Genomic DNA, 14,699 nt, shown 5'->3' with positions numbered 1-14,699 from the left:
AGTGGGGTTAAAAGGAGTTCTAGTTAGTTGACTAGCTCATGGTAGAAGTTAAAATTGATTAGTAATACATGACATAATCAAGAGTGGAATCCCATGCTAGTTCCTATTGGTATATACCCATAGTAAGTACGTTTTGAAGCTGTGTATAATACGGGTAAGAATACGACTAGAATTCTTGATGCAAGAAAAGAATGGGAAAGTAACTGTAACCATTTTCGTTAAGTATGAGTGTTTTGATATATGTCTTGAAGTCTTCCAAAAGTATTTTAATACATCTAAATACACTACATGTATATACATTTTAACTGAGTCGTTAAGTCATCGTTAGTCGTTACATGTAAGTGTTGTTTTGAAACCTTTAAGTTAACGATCTCAATTAATGTTGTTAACCCATTGTTTATTATATCTAATGAGATGTTAAATTATTATATTATCATGATATTATGATATATTAATATATCTTAATATGATATATATACATTTAAATGTCGTTACAACGATAATCGTTACATATATGTCTCGTTTCAAAATCCTTAAGTTAGTAGTCTTTTTTTTATATGTATATAACTCATTGTTAATATACTTATGGAGATACTTACTTATCATAATCTCATGTTAACCATATGTATATCCATATATATATCGTCATGTCGTTTTTACAAGTTTTAACGTTCGTGAATCGCCGGTCAACTTGGGTGGTCAATTGTCTATATGAAACATATTTCAATTAATCAAGTCTTAACAAGTTTGATTGCTTAACATATTGGAAACATTTAATCATGTAAATATCAATCTCAATTAATATATATAAACATGGAAAATTTCGGGTCACTACAGTACCTACCCGTTAAATAAATTTCGTCCCGAAATTTTAAGCTGTTGAAGGTGTTGACGAATCTTCTGGAAATAGATGCGGGTATTTCTTCTTCATCTGATCTTCACACTCCCAGGTGAACTCGGGTCCTCTACGAGCATTCCATCGAACCTTAACAATTGGTATCTTGTTTTGCTTAAGTCTTTTAACCTCACGATCCATTATTTCGACGGGTTCTTCGATGAATTGAAGTTTTTCGTTGATTTGGATTTCATCTAACGGAATAGTGAGATCTTCTTTAGCAAAACATTTCTTCAAATTCGAGACATGGAAAGTGTTATGTACAGCCGCGAGTTGTTGAGGTAACTCAAGTCGGTAAGCTACTGGTCCGACACGATCAATAATCTTGAATGGTCCAATATACCTTGGATTTAATTTCCCTCGTTTACCAAATCGAACAACGCCTTTCCAAGGTGCAACTTTAAGCATGACCATCTCTCCAATTTCAAATTCTATATCTTTTCTTTTAATGTCAGCGTAGCTCTTTTGTCGACTTTGGACGGTTTTCAACCGTTGTTGAATTTGGATGATCTTCTCGGTAGTTTCTTGTATAATCTCCGGACCCGTAATTTGTCTATCCCCCACTTCACTCCAACAAATCGGAGACCTGCACTTTCTACCATAAAGTGCTTCAAACGGCGCCATCTCAATGCTTGAATGGTAGCTGTTGTTGTAGGAAAATTCTGCTAACGGTAGATGTCGATCCCAACTGTTTCCGAAATCAATAACACATGCTCGTAGCATGTCTTCAAGCGTTTGTATCGTCCTTTCGCTCTACCCATCAGTTTGTGGATGATAGGCAGTACTCATGTCTAGACGAGTTCCTAATGCTTGCTGTAATGTCTGCCAGAACCTTGAAATAAATCTACCATCCCTATCAGAGATAATAGAGATTGGTATTCCATGTCTGGAGATGACTTCCTTCAAATACAGTCGTGCAAACTTCTCCATCTTGTCATCTTCTCTTATTGGCAGGAAGTATGCTGATTTGGTGAGACTATCAACTATTACCCAAATAGTATCAAAACCACTTGCAGTCCTTGGCAATTTAGTGATGAAATCCATGGTAATGTTTTCCCATTTCCATTCTGGGATTTCGGGTTGTTGAAGTAGACCTGATGGTTTCTGATGCTCAGCTTTGACCTTAGAACACGTCAAACATTCTCCTACATATTTAGCAACATCGGCTTTCATACCCGGCCACCAAAAATGTTTCTTGAGATCCTTGTACATCTTCCCCATTCCAGGATGTATTGAGTATCTGGTTTTATGAGCTTCTCTAAGTACTATTTCTCTCATATCTCCAAATTTTGGTACCCAAATCCTTTCACCCCTATACCGGGTTCCGTCTTCCCGAATATTAAGATGCTGCTTCGATCCTTTGGGTATTTCATCCTTTAAATTTCCTTCTTTTAAAACTCCTTGTTGCGCCTCCTTTATTTGAGTAGTAAGGTTATTATGAATCATTATATTCATAGATTTTACTCGAATGGGTTCTCTGTCCTTCCTGCTCAAGGCATCAGCTACCACATTTGCCTTTCCCGGGTGGTAACGAATCTCAAAGTCGTAATCATTCAACAATTCAATCCACCTACGCTGCCTCATATTCAGTTGTTTATGATTAAATTTGTGTTGAAGACTTTTGTGGTCGGTATATATAATACTTTTGACCCCATATAAGTAGTGCCTCCAAGTCTTTAATGCAAAAACAACCGCGCCTAATTCCAAATCATGCGTCGTATAATTTTGTTCGTGAATCTTCAATTGTCTAGAAGCATAAGCAATCACCTTCGTTCGTTGCATTAATACACAACCGAGACCTTGCTTTGATGCATCACAATAAATCACAAAATCATCATTCCCTTCAGGCAATGACAATATAGGTGCCGTAGTTAGCTTTTTCTTCAATAACTGAAACGCTTTCTCTTGTTCATCATTCCATTCAAATTTCTTCCCTTTATGCGTTAATGCAGTCAAGGGTTTTGCTATTCTGGAAAAGTCTTGGATGAACCTTCTGTAGTAACCAGCTAGTCCTAGAAACTGGCGTATGTGTTTCGGAGTTTTCGGGGTTTCCCACTTTTCAACAGTTTCTATCTTTGCCGGATCCACCTTAATACCTTCTTTGTTCACTATGTGACCGAGGAATTGAACTTCTTCCAACCAAAATGCACACTTTGAAAACTTAGCGTACAATTCTTCCTTCCTCAATACTTCTAACACCTTTCTCAAATGTTCACCGTGTTCTTGGTCATACTTTGAGTAAATAAGTATGTCATCAATGAAAACAATGACAAACTTGTCAAGGTATGGTCCACACACTCGGTTCATAAGGTCCATGAACACAGCTGGTGCATTAGTTAAACCAAACGGCATGACCATAAACTCGTAATGACCGTAACGTGTTCTGAAAGTAGTCTTTGGAATATCATCTTCTTTCACCCGCATTTGATGATACCCGGAACGTAAGTCAATCTTTGAATAAACAGACGAGCCTTGTAGTTGATCAAATAAGTTATCGATTCTCGGTAGTGGGTAGCGGTTCTTGATGGTAAGATTGTTCAACTCTCGGTAGTCGATACACAACCTGAATGTACCATCTTTTTTCTTGACAAACAAAACAGGAGCTCCCCACAGTGATGTGCTTGGTCGAATGAAACCACGCTCTAAAAGTTCTTGTAATTGGCTTTGCAGTTCTTTCATCTCGCTGGGTGCGAGTCTGTAAGGAGCACGAGCTATTGGTGCAGCTCCTGGTACAAGATCTATTTGAAATTCAACGGATCGATGTGGAGGTAATCCCGGTAATTCTTTCGGAAATACATCGGGAAATTCTTTTGCGACGGGAACATCATTGATGCTCTTTTCTTCAGTTTGTACTTTCTCGACGTGTGCTAGAACATCATAGCAACCTTTTCTTATTAGTTTTTGTGCCTTCAAATTACTAATAAGATGTAGCTTCGTGTTGCCCTTTTCTCCGTACACCATTAAGGGTTTTCCTTTTTCTCGTATAATGCGAATTGCATTTTTGTAACAAACGATCTCTGCTTTCACTTCTTTCAACCAGTCCATACCGATTATCACATCAAAACTCCCTAACTCTACTGGTATCAAGTCAATCTTAAATGTTTCGCTAACCAGTTTAATTTCTCGATTCCGACATATATTATCTGCTGAAATTAATTTACCATTTGCTAATTCGAGTAAAAATTTACTATCCAAAGGTGTCAATGGACAACTTAATTTAGCACAAAAATCTCTACTCATATAACTTCTATCCGCACCCGAATCAAATAAAACGTAAGCAGATTTATTGTCAATAAGAAACGTACCCGTAACAAGCTTCGGGTCTTCCTGTGCCTCTGCCGCATTAATATTGAAAACTCTTCCGCGGCCTTGTCCATTCGTGTTCTCCTGGTTCGGGCAATTTCTAATAATGTGGCCCGGTTTTCCACATTTATAACAAACTACATTGGCATAACTTGCTCCGACACTACTTGCTCCGCCATTACTCGTTCCGACACCATTTGTTCCTTTCGTTCTATTAACCCCTGGTCCGTAGACCTCACACTTCGCCGCGCTATGACCATTTCTTTTACACTTGTTGCAAAATTTAGTGCAGAACCCCGAGTGATACTTTTCACACCTTTGGCATAGCTGCTTCTGATTGTTGTTATTGTTGCGGTTATTATTGTTGTTGGGATGATTGTTGTAGTTGCTGTTGTTATTGTTGTTGTTGTTGTTATTGTTGTTGTTGGGCCGTTTGTTGTAGTTGCAATTGATGTTGCGATTGTTGGGATAATTGTTGCGATTATTGTTGTAATTGCTGTTGTTGTTGTATTGGTGATTCTTATCACCGTTTTCCTCCCACTTTCTTTTGACTTGCTTCACATTGGCCTCTTCAGCAGTCTGTTCTTTAATTCTTTCTTCAATCTGGTTCACTAGTTTGTGAACCATTCTACATGCCTGTTGTATGGAGGCGGGCTCGTGTGAACTTATATCTTCTTGGATTCTTTCCGGTAATCCTTTCACAAACGCGTCGATCTTCTCTTCCTCATCTTCGAATGCTCCCGGACACAATAGGCACAATTCTGTGAATCGTCTTTCGTACGTGGTAATATCAAATCCTTGGGTTCGTAACCCTCTAAGTTCTATCTTGAGCTTATTGACCTCGGTTCTGGGACGGTACTTCTCGTTCATCAAGTGCTTGAATGCTGACCACGGTAGTGCGTACGCATCGCCTTGTCCCACTTGCTCTAGATAGGTATTCCACCATGTTAACGCAGAACCTGTGAAGGTATGCGTAGCGTACTTCACTTTGTCCTCTTCAGTACACTTACTTATGGCAAACACCGATTCGACCTTCTCGGTCCACCGTTTCAATCCGATCGGTCCTTCGGTTCCATCAAATTCCAAAGGTTTGCAGGTAGTGCATTCTTTGTAGGTGCATCCTACACGATTTCCTGTACTGCTAGATCCAAGGTTATTGTTGGTATATAGCGCAGCCTGTACTGCGGCTATGTTTGAAGCTAGAAAAGTACGGAATTCCTCTTCATTCATATTCACGGTGTGTCGAGTAGTCGGTGTCATTTCCTTCAAAATAGTCAAATGGAACAAGTTAATCATACAGAATATTAAGAGTAGTTAATAGTATTTCGTAGCATAATATGAACTCATTTATAAAAGCTTTTTCTTCATATTAGCGTTTTATAAGTTTAAATTCGGGTAGTACCTACCCGTTAAGTTCATACTTAGTAGCTAATATACAATTCAACTACTACAATTCTATATGAAAAACTTATTATAATAATATTTCGCGTTCAAACTTTTATACAATATTTTACAAACTTACAATACCGCTTATTTTACATAAAGCATGAAATATAGCACACAATAACTTTGATACAAGATAGTTGTGAAGATAATTCTAGCTAGTACACAAGTCGTTCAGCAAAGGCAATAAAGACACGTAATTCATACGTCCAGAAACAAGTCATGCATTCTGGTTTTACTAGGACTACTTCCCATCCTTGGTCTTGTGGAACATAACCGTTATGGCCATTGATAAGACATCGTGTTGTAACGTCGTCAAACGGACGAGGGTTACGTAATGTCCAACAGTCCCGTAACAATCTAAAAACCTCATTTCTTACCCCAATTACCACTCCGTCACTTGTGGGAACGTTTTGTTTAATAGTTGTAGGCCGATGTTCTTGTTCTCACTTTGGTGAGAAGCGAACATTACTAATCCGTAAGCATAATATGCTTCTTTATGTTTCATGTTAGCCGCTTTTTCTAAATCACGAAGTTCAATATTCGGATATATTGAGTCAAAATAATTTCTTAACCCATTGCGTAAAATAGCATTTGGGTTCCCCGCAATATATGCGTCAAAGTAAACACATCGTAACTTATGGATTTCCCAATGTGATATCCCCCATCTTTCGAATGAAAGCCTTTAATAAACCAAGGCATTCTTGGAACGTTCTTCGAATGTCTTACAAACTGATCTCGCCTTAAATAGTTGTGCCGAAGAATTCTGACCGACTCTAGACAAGATTTCATCAATCATGTCTCCGGGTAGGTCTCTTAAAATATTGGGTTGTCTATCCATTTTGTGTTTTTATACTGTAAAATAGACAAGAGTTAGATTCATAAAAAAAATACTTATTAATACAAGCAATTTTTACATATATCATAAAGCATAAGCACACTATATTACTTATTTTACACCACACGAATACAACTATCTTATTCCGACTCGCTTGTTTCTTCTTCTTTGGTTTTGGTTCGTTTTGCCAAGTTTCTAGGGATATATGATGTTCCCCTAATACGAGCCGTCGTTATCCACATTGGTTTAGAAAAACCTGGTGGTTTAGAGGTTCCCGGGTCATTGTTACAACTTAAGGACTTCGGGAGTTGACGATACATATAAAGTTCATCGGGGTTGGAATTAGATTTCTCTATTTTTATGCCCTTTCCCTTATTATTTTCTTTTTCCTTTTTAAATTCAGTTGGGATAATTTCTATGACATCATCGGAATTCTCGTCGGAATCCGATTCATCGGAGAATTGGTAATCCTCCCAATATTTTGCTTCCTTAGCGGAAACACCATTGACCATAATTAACCTTGGTCGGTTGGTTGAGGATTTTCTTTTACTTAACCGTTTTATTATTTCCCCCACCGGTTCTATTTCTTCATCCGATTCCAATTCTTCTTCTGGTTCCGATTCTTCTTCTGGTTTCGACTCTTCTTCCGGTTCCTCTTCGGGAACTTGTGAATCAGTCCACGAATCATTCCAATTTATATTTGACTCTTCATTATTATTAGGTGAGTCAATGGGACTTGTTCTAGAGGTAGACATCTATCACATAATATCAAACGCGTTAAGAGATTAATATATCACATAATATTCACATGTTAAAAATATATAGTTTCCAACAAAATTTGTTAAGCAATCATTTTTCAAGTAAACACGGTCGAAGTCTAGACTCACTAATGCATCCTAACAAACTCGATAAGACACACTAATGGAAAATTCTGGTTCTCTAAGACCAACGCTCTGATACCAACTGAAATGTCCCGTTCTTATTGATTAAAAACGATCCATATTAATTGATTTCGTTGCGAGGTTTTGACCTCTATATGAGACGTTTTTCAAAGACTGCATTCATTTTAAAACAAACCATAACCTTTATTTCATCAATAAAGGTTTAAAAAGCTTTACGTAGATTATCAAATAATGATAATCTAAAATATCATGTTTACACACGACCATTACATAATGGTTTACAATACAAATATGTTACAACAAAATAAGTTTCTTGAATGCAGTTTTTACACAATATCATACAAGCATGGACTCCAAATCTCGTCCTTATTTAAGTATGCGACAGCGGAAGCTCTTAATAATCACCTAAGAATAAACATGCTTAAAACGTCAACAAAAATGTTGGTGAGTTATAGGTTTAACCTATATATATCAAATCGTAACAATAGACCACAAGATTTCATATTTCAATACACATCCCATACATAGAGATAAAAATCATTCATATGGTGAACACCTGGTAACCGACATTAACAAGATGCATATATATAAGAATATCCCCATCATTCCGGGACACCCTTCGGATATGATATAAATTTCGAAGTACTAAAGCATCCGGTACTTTGGATGGGGTTTGTTAGGCCCAATAGATCTATCTTTAGGATTCGCGTCAATTAGGGTGTCTGTTCCCTAATTCTTAGATTACCAGACTTAATAAAAAGGGGCATATTCGATTTCGATAATTCATCCATAGAATGTAGTTTCACGTACTTGTGTCTATTTTGTAAATCATTTATAAAACCTGCATGTATTCTCATCCCAAAATATTAGATTTTAAAAGTGGGACTCTAACTCACTTTCACAGATTTTTACTTCGTCGAGAAGTAATACTTGGCCACTGTTGATTCACAAACCTATAACAATATATACATGTATATTAAAGTATGTTCAAAATATATTTACAACACTTTTAATATATTTTGATGTTTTAAGTTTATTAAGTCAGCTATCCTCGTTAGTAACCTACAACTAGTTGTCCACGGTTAGATGTACAGAAATAAATCGATAAATATTATCTTGAATCAATCCACAACCCAGTGTATACGTATCTCAGTATTGATCACAACTCAAACTATATATATTTTGGAATCAACCTCAACCCTGTATAGCTAACTCCAACATTCACATATAGAGTGTCTATGGTTGTTCCGAAATATATATAGATGTGTCGACATGACAGGTCGAAACATTGTATACGTGTCTATGGTATCTCAAGATTACATAATATACAATACAAGTTGATTAAGTTATGGTTGGAATAGATTTGTTACCAATTTTCACGTAGCTAAAATGAGAAAAATTATCCAATCTTGTTTTACCCATAACTTTTTCATTTTAAATCCGTTTTGAGTGAATCAAATTGCTATGGTTTCATATTGAACTCTATATTATGAATATAAACAGAAAAAGTATAGGTTTATAGTCGGAAAAATAAGTTACAATTTATTTTTGTAAAGGTAGTCATTTCAGTCGAAAGAACGACGTCTAGATGACCATTTTAGAAAACATACTTCCACTTTGAGTTTAACCATAATTTTTGGATATAGTTTCATGTTCATAATAAAAATCATTTTCTAAGAATAACAACTTTTAAATCAAAGTTTATCATAGTTTTTAATTAACTAACCCAAAACAGCCCGCGGTGTTACTACGACGGCGTAAATCCGGTTTTACGGTGTTTTTCGTGTTTCCAGGTTTTAAATCATTAAGTTAGCATATCATATAGATATAGAACATGTGTTTAGTTAATTTTAAAAGTCAAGTTAGAAGGATTAACTTTTGTTTGCGAACAAGTTTAGAATTAACTAAACTATGTTCTAGTGATTACGAGTTTAAACCTTCGAATAAGATAGTTTTATATATATGAATCGAATGATGTTATGAACATCATTACTACCTCAAGTTTAGTAGGTAAACCTACTGGAAGTGATAAGAAATGATCTAGCTTCAAAGGATCTTGGATGGCTTGAAAGTTCTTGAAGTAGGATCATGACACAAAAACAAGTTCAAGTAAGATTTTTACTCAAATTAAGATAGTTTATAGTTATAGAAATTGAATCAAAGTTTGAATATGAATATTACCTTGAATAAGAAAGATAACCTACTGTATATAACAAAGGTTTCTTGATCTTAGATGATTACTTGAAATGGATTAGAAAGTTTGGAAGTAAATTAGTAAACTTGAAGGGATTTTTGAAGTGTTCTTCCTATGATGATTATAACTTGATTCTTGAAGTGATTTTTGATGAAGATGATGATTAACTACTGGAAAAATACGTTCATAATAGTGTGTGTGTGTTGAGAGAGAATTAGAAAGAGAATTGGAAGTGAAATGGAGTGAATGATGAGTGGTAATTGGTGAGTGGTGAGTGAGGTTAAAAGGAGTTCTAGTTAGTTGACTAGCTCATGGTAGAAGTTAAAATTGATTAGTCATACATGACATAATCAAGAGTGGAATCCCATGCTAGTTCCTATTGGTATATACCCATAGTAAGTACGTTTTGAAGCTGTGTATAATACGGGTAAGAATACGACTAGAATTCTTGATGCAAGAAAAGAATGGGAAAGTAACTGTAACCATTTTCGTTAAGTATGAGTGTTTTGATATATGTCTTGAAGTCTTCCAAAAGTATTTTAATACATCTAAATACACTACATGTATATACATTTTAACTGAGTCGTTAAGTCATCGTTAGTCGTTACATGTAAGTGTTGTTTTGAAACCTTTAAGTTAACGATCTCAATTAATGTTGTTAACCCATTGTTTATTATATCTAATGAGATGTTAAATTATTATATTATCATGATATTATGATATATTAATATATCTTAATATGATATATATATACATTTAAATGTCGTTACAACGATAATCGTTACATATATGTCTTGTTTCGAAATCCTTAAGTTAGTAGTCTTTTTTTTATATGTATATAACTCATTGTTAATATACTTATGGAGATACTTACTTATCATAATCTCATGTTAACCATATGTATATCCATATATATATCGTCATGTCGTTTTTACAAGTTTTAACGTTCGTGAATCGCCGGTCAACTTGGGTGGTCAATTATCTATATGAAACATATTTCAATTAATCAAGTCTTAACAAGTTTGATTGTTTAACATATTGGAAACATTTAATCATGTAAATATCAATCTCAATTAATATATATAAACATGGAAAAGTTCGGGTCACTACAGCCTGAGTGGCCACTGAGTTCCCCAATGAAGCACAGCACCCGGATTTAATTCCTGATTATGCCAAATTGTTCAGAAAGGTAGTGTGACCCGAGGGTCCGCATAATGCCCAATTCACTCGATACAGATCTCACGCTTCGGGGGCTTGATTACCTGAGGTTTACCCTCTATGGGGGAGCCAATGTGCTCGTTCATAGGAGGTTTACCTTCTATGGGGGAGTCAATGTGCTCGTTTATAGGAGGTTTACTCTCTATGAGGGAGTCAATGTGCTCGTTCATATGAGGTTTACCCTCTATGGGGGAGCCAATATGTTCACGTGCTCATTACTTTGATATTTAGGACTTATGCATCTGATGCAACCTGTGGGGCTTACGCAAGACGCTGGGCGGCCCGTGTGTTATTTATCACAAATTCCCGAACGGAGCACGCTAGACGTATAATTGCTAAATTTGCCTTTTAATGCTATTCCGATGCCTTCTGCTTATGCATTCCATCATTTGACTAACTTCTTAAACGTGTAAACCGTAGTTACACCATTAATACTCAAAAGGCAAACGATTTTAACTCATCTATTTTGGTTGGTGGGTAATTGTCCAAAAAGATGGGACTAATGAGAATAAATAATAGAGAAAGAAAAAGGCGGTCATAGATAATTCATGGCCGTTAAAAAACCAAGAAGACAAATTGCAATTTGGCAATGATACTCAAAACTTTGTTGACAAGTTCCCGAGCCTTGTCGAGAGTTCTTCAAGGGCCATCTTAAACAAAAACGCTCCTTCAAACATTTTATCAAATTATTTCCCTTCGGTTGGGTAAAGAGGTCCATTTTGAACAAGTTAATGGCAAACTCCACAAAACAGGGGTCAAAGGAAAGAAAACATCATTAGCAACTGGTAAGCTCAGAATCTAAGCGAGTGTGGTCACCCATTTTGTTTGTGTTGTTATAATTGTTAGGTCGGTTTGTATTTGTTTTAGTTGCAAGGGGTAGTTTTTGTTGTTGTTAGTTGATTAGAGGGCTTGTTTGGTTCGTTTACTTTTGTTTTAGTTGGGTTTTGGTTGGTAGCGAGTTAGGGTGGCTCGATTTTAAATAGTTTTCAGTTTCGTGTTAGGCTTTCTAGTCGCGAGTCATCATGTTTAGTTCTCATGTTTCCTTTAGGTCATTTTCGTCTTCCGGGCCAGCAATAGAATATTACGGCCCAACACCTTAAGAGTGAAGCCCTAGTCCATTAACACGAGTTTTCATGTATGTTCACGTTCTAGGGTGTGTAAACAGATGGAGTCGAGCTGGGGGTCTATTATACTTAAGTTCGCCTCATTAAAATTCATGTAAAAGGGTCGAGTCAAGCTAAGGCCCGATTATATTCAAGTTTGACTGATTGGAATTCAAGGTGAGCTTAAGTTCTATAAAAAAAAATTATGTTTTCTTATTCACTCTTCCACATTCGTGGAGTTTTAATACGGGTGGTTCGCGTTAGCGAATAAATCCAGTCTAAAACGTGTTTGTAAACGAATCCTATCATGTGCTGCATCAATGACCAACACAGCTTTCAGCATGCATGATTAGAAGCACTTAAAATGAATGAAAAAACAGACATATCGTACGATCAATCATACAAGTGTTATCAAATTTTCAAAATAATTCGAGCAATCTACATAGTAGATGCTTGTCTTTTTTTTTTTATATATAATCTTGAAATACGCAGAACTTAAGCAAAGGCCAGTAACAAAGTTACCAAAAGACACATAAATTAACAAGCTTGTTTGTTTTCTGAAGTCAAGTCATTCTCAATAAATGGACGCATCTCATTTTCTCTCACATAGGATTTCTTCACGTTTCTTGATTTGATTTCGTCTTAACTAACAGGGTAAACATTGTTGTCATCAAGGCAATACCACTGCTCCCCAGACTGCATCAAGAAATAGAAATGTTGTAATAACGTTAAAGAAAAATAAATGAGTGAAAGTACCAACATCCAATGTAACTTTACTTGACCAAAAGCAGTGTAGTGGAGCCAACGTGCCAGAGTGATTACTTAATTATCGCATACAGCTTGTAGCGAAAAGAGTTCTTTTTTTTTATTTTATTTTTTTTCGAATGTCGATGAACAGTACAATTTGAAAGATAAAGGTCATCAATAGGAAAGTAAACAAACGTTTCCAACTTGTCTGAGTGAAACTGGTTATTTCCAAATCGACCACCTCCAGGTGAAAATCTCACCAATTGAACAATCAGCACGATATCCTTTAAACGTTTCATCAAGCCACGTAACAAATACACAAATTTCACCCGATGACGGGACTAATAATTCTTCATCCATCACCATCTCGGATACTTGTAAAGAAACACAGTCGGGTGTCGAATGGGATTCAATAATAAGGTAAAGAATTCCAAACCTTCTGAAAAGTGAACCCACTGGACGGGCTGATCTGAATCTATAACCAAATGTAAATAATAATAAATAAATTATTACAAGAATCATGTGTCCGTTTTCTTTTGAATCTATTATACTACCCTCACTATAGTACGCGTATTTCTTTTACCTATTAAATTATACTCAAATTATATGTTATATATACTCCATCTCTTTCAATATAAGCCAACGCATTTCTTACCGCTTTATCCTTTTCAAGTATCTTGTAATGTACACATACCGAGGTCAGTTTGTACACAGGTCTCTAGGTTCTCTCCTACGCAAAGTTCTTTTTAGATCCTTTCAATATATATATGGAATTCCTCTATTTTCTTTGAATGAGGATACATGCATGATACACCTGCACGACGGCCAACCAACATTCTGTTACCTTCTACTATCCAACCAGACCCGACTCGTATAAGAGATCGGAAAAATCTAAACTAGAGAATGCTTACACTTCACGACAATGCACAAACACAACTAAGGGCCATGAACCCGCTTGTAAGCAACAAGCAAATCATAATCCGCAACTATATCCAACGATTCCTCTATATCATCCAAGAAACGATATATGTGGTTGTTGAATATCTGCACACAAAAAGCATAAACTTGTCATAAAAGGAAACACTTTTGCTCGGGTTTCACCTCGCTCATAACCCGGAGTTGACCGGATTGGATAATATCAGAAACACGTGCTACATTAACAGTGTTGTACAATGTTTGGTGCATACTTCACGATTTGCGGATTATTTTATTTTTTTGGGTAAAGGGTAATCACCCGGCAAAATTCATTCAACAAAAAAATGATACAATACAGATCACAAGTCTACAAGAGTGCCCTGTAGTCCAAGAACAAACCAAAAGCACCAAACCTAGCAAAAACTAGACATAACCAACTCGCAAAAATAGACGAGCTAGACGCAACAAAAAAACATACAAAAACCCCCAATTTTATGTGATCTTCCATAACATCTTCAATTGACGAACTTGCACCGAATCCTTAAACCTCAAGGACAAAAGCTTGTAACGAACCGTAGAAAAAATGTTTTGAAACAGTAGGTCACTTGTTCTCGATTTGTTACTAAACAACCGAGCATTCCGTTCTTGCCAAATAAAATAAATAGAAGCTGCAAACAGAAGCTTGGCAACAACCACCCGAGACACTCTCCGATGCGCGATCGGAGCCAACAACTGCACGAAAACTTGCCAACAGTTACCACTAATAGGAATTTGAATCAATTGCTTAACTTGATCCCAAACTCTACTTGCATACATACATTCAAAGAACAAATGGGTGTTAGAGTCAGGTTGTAATTGACAAAGAGTACACACAGCAACACCTCCATTCCCATTCAAATTCATGTCCCATGGTTTGAGCATATCTTGAGTTTTCAGCTTTTGCTTCATAAGTAGCCAAGCAATAAACGCGTGCCGAGGAATATTTTGCGCAAACCAAATCACAGAATACCACAGGACTTTAGGCTGACGATACCGAATGGTATCCCAGACCTTCGATACCGAGAAACAGTGTAGAACCCCATCCACATCCCTCCAGCGAACAACATCATCTTTTCCAATATCAGGAGGATCAGTAGATAAC

At 36.3% G+C, this 14,699-nt stretch overlaps 1 long non-coding RNA gene across 1 annotated transcript; it reads right to left on the bottom strand.

Annotated features, from left to right (window-relative positions):
• Positions 1-12,723: 12,723 nt before the first annotated feature.
• LOC139865893 (uncharacterized) lies at positions 12,724-13,689 on the bottom strand. Its single transcript, XR_011765152.1, has 3 exons — positions 13,555-13,689; positions 13,299-13,457; positions 12,724-13,118 (listed from the first exon to the last, which is right to left on the bottom strand). It is a non-coding gene; the product is annotated as an uncharacterized lncRNA (long non-coding RNA).
• Between the last annotated feature and the right edge of the window lie 1,010 nt (positions 13,690-14,699).

This window comes from Rutidosis leptorrhynchoides, chromosome 9 (assembly GCF_046630445.1).
Source record: "Rutidosis leptorrhynchoides isolate AG116_Rl617_1_P2 chromosome 9, CSIRO_AGI_Rlap_v1, whole genome shotgun sequence".
NCBI lineage: Eukaryota > Viridiplantae > Streptophyta > Magnoliopsida > Asterales > Asteraceae > Rutidosis > Rutidosis leptorrhynchoides.
This window is presented reverse-complemented; position numbering and strand designations above follow the sequence as displayed.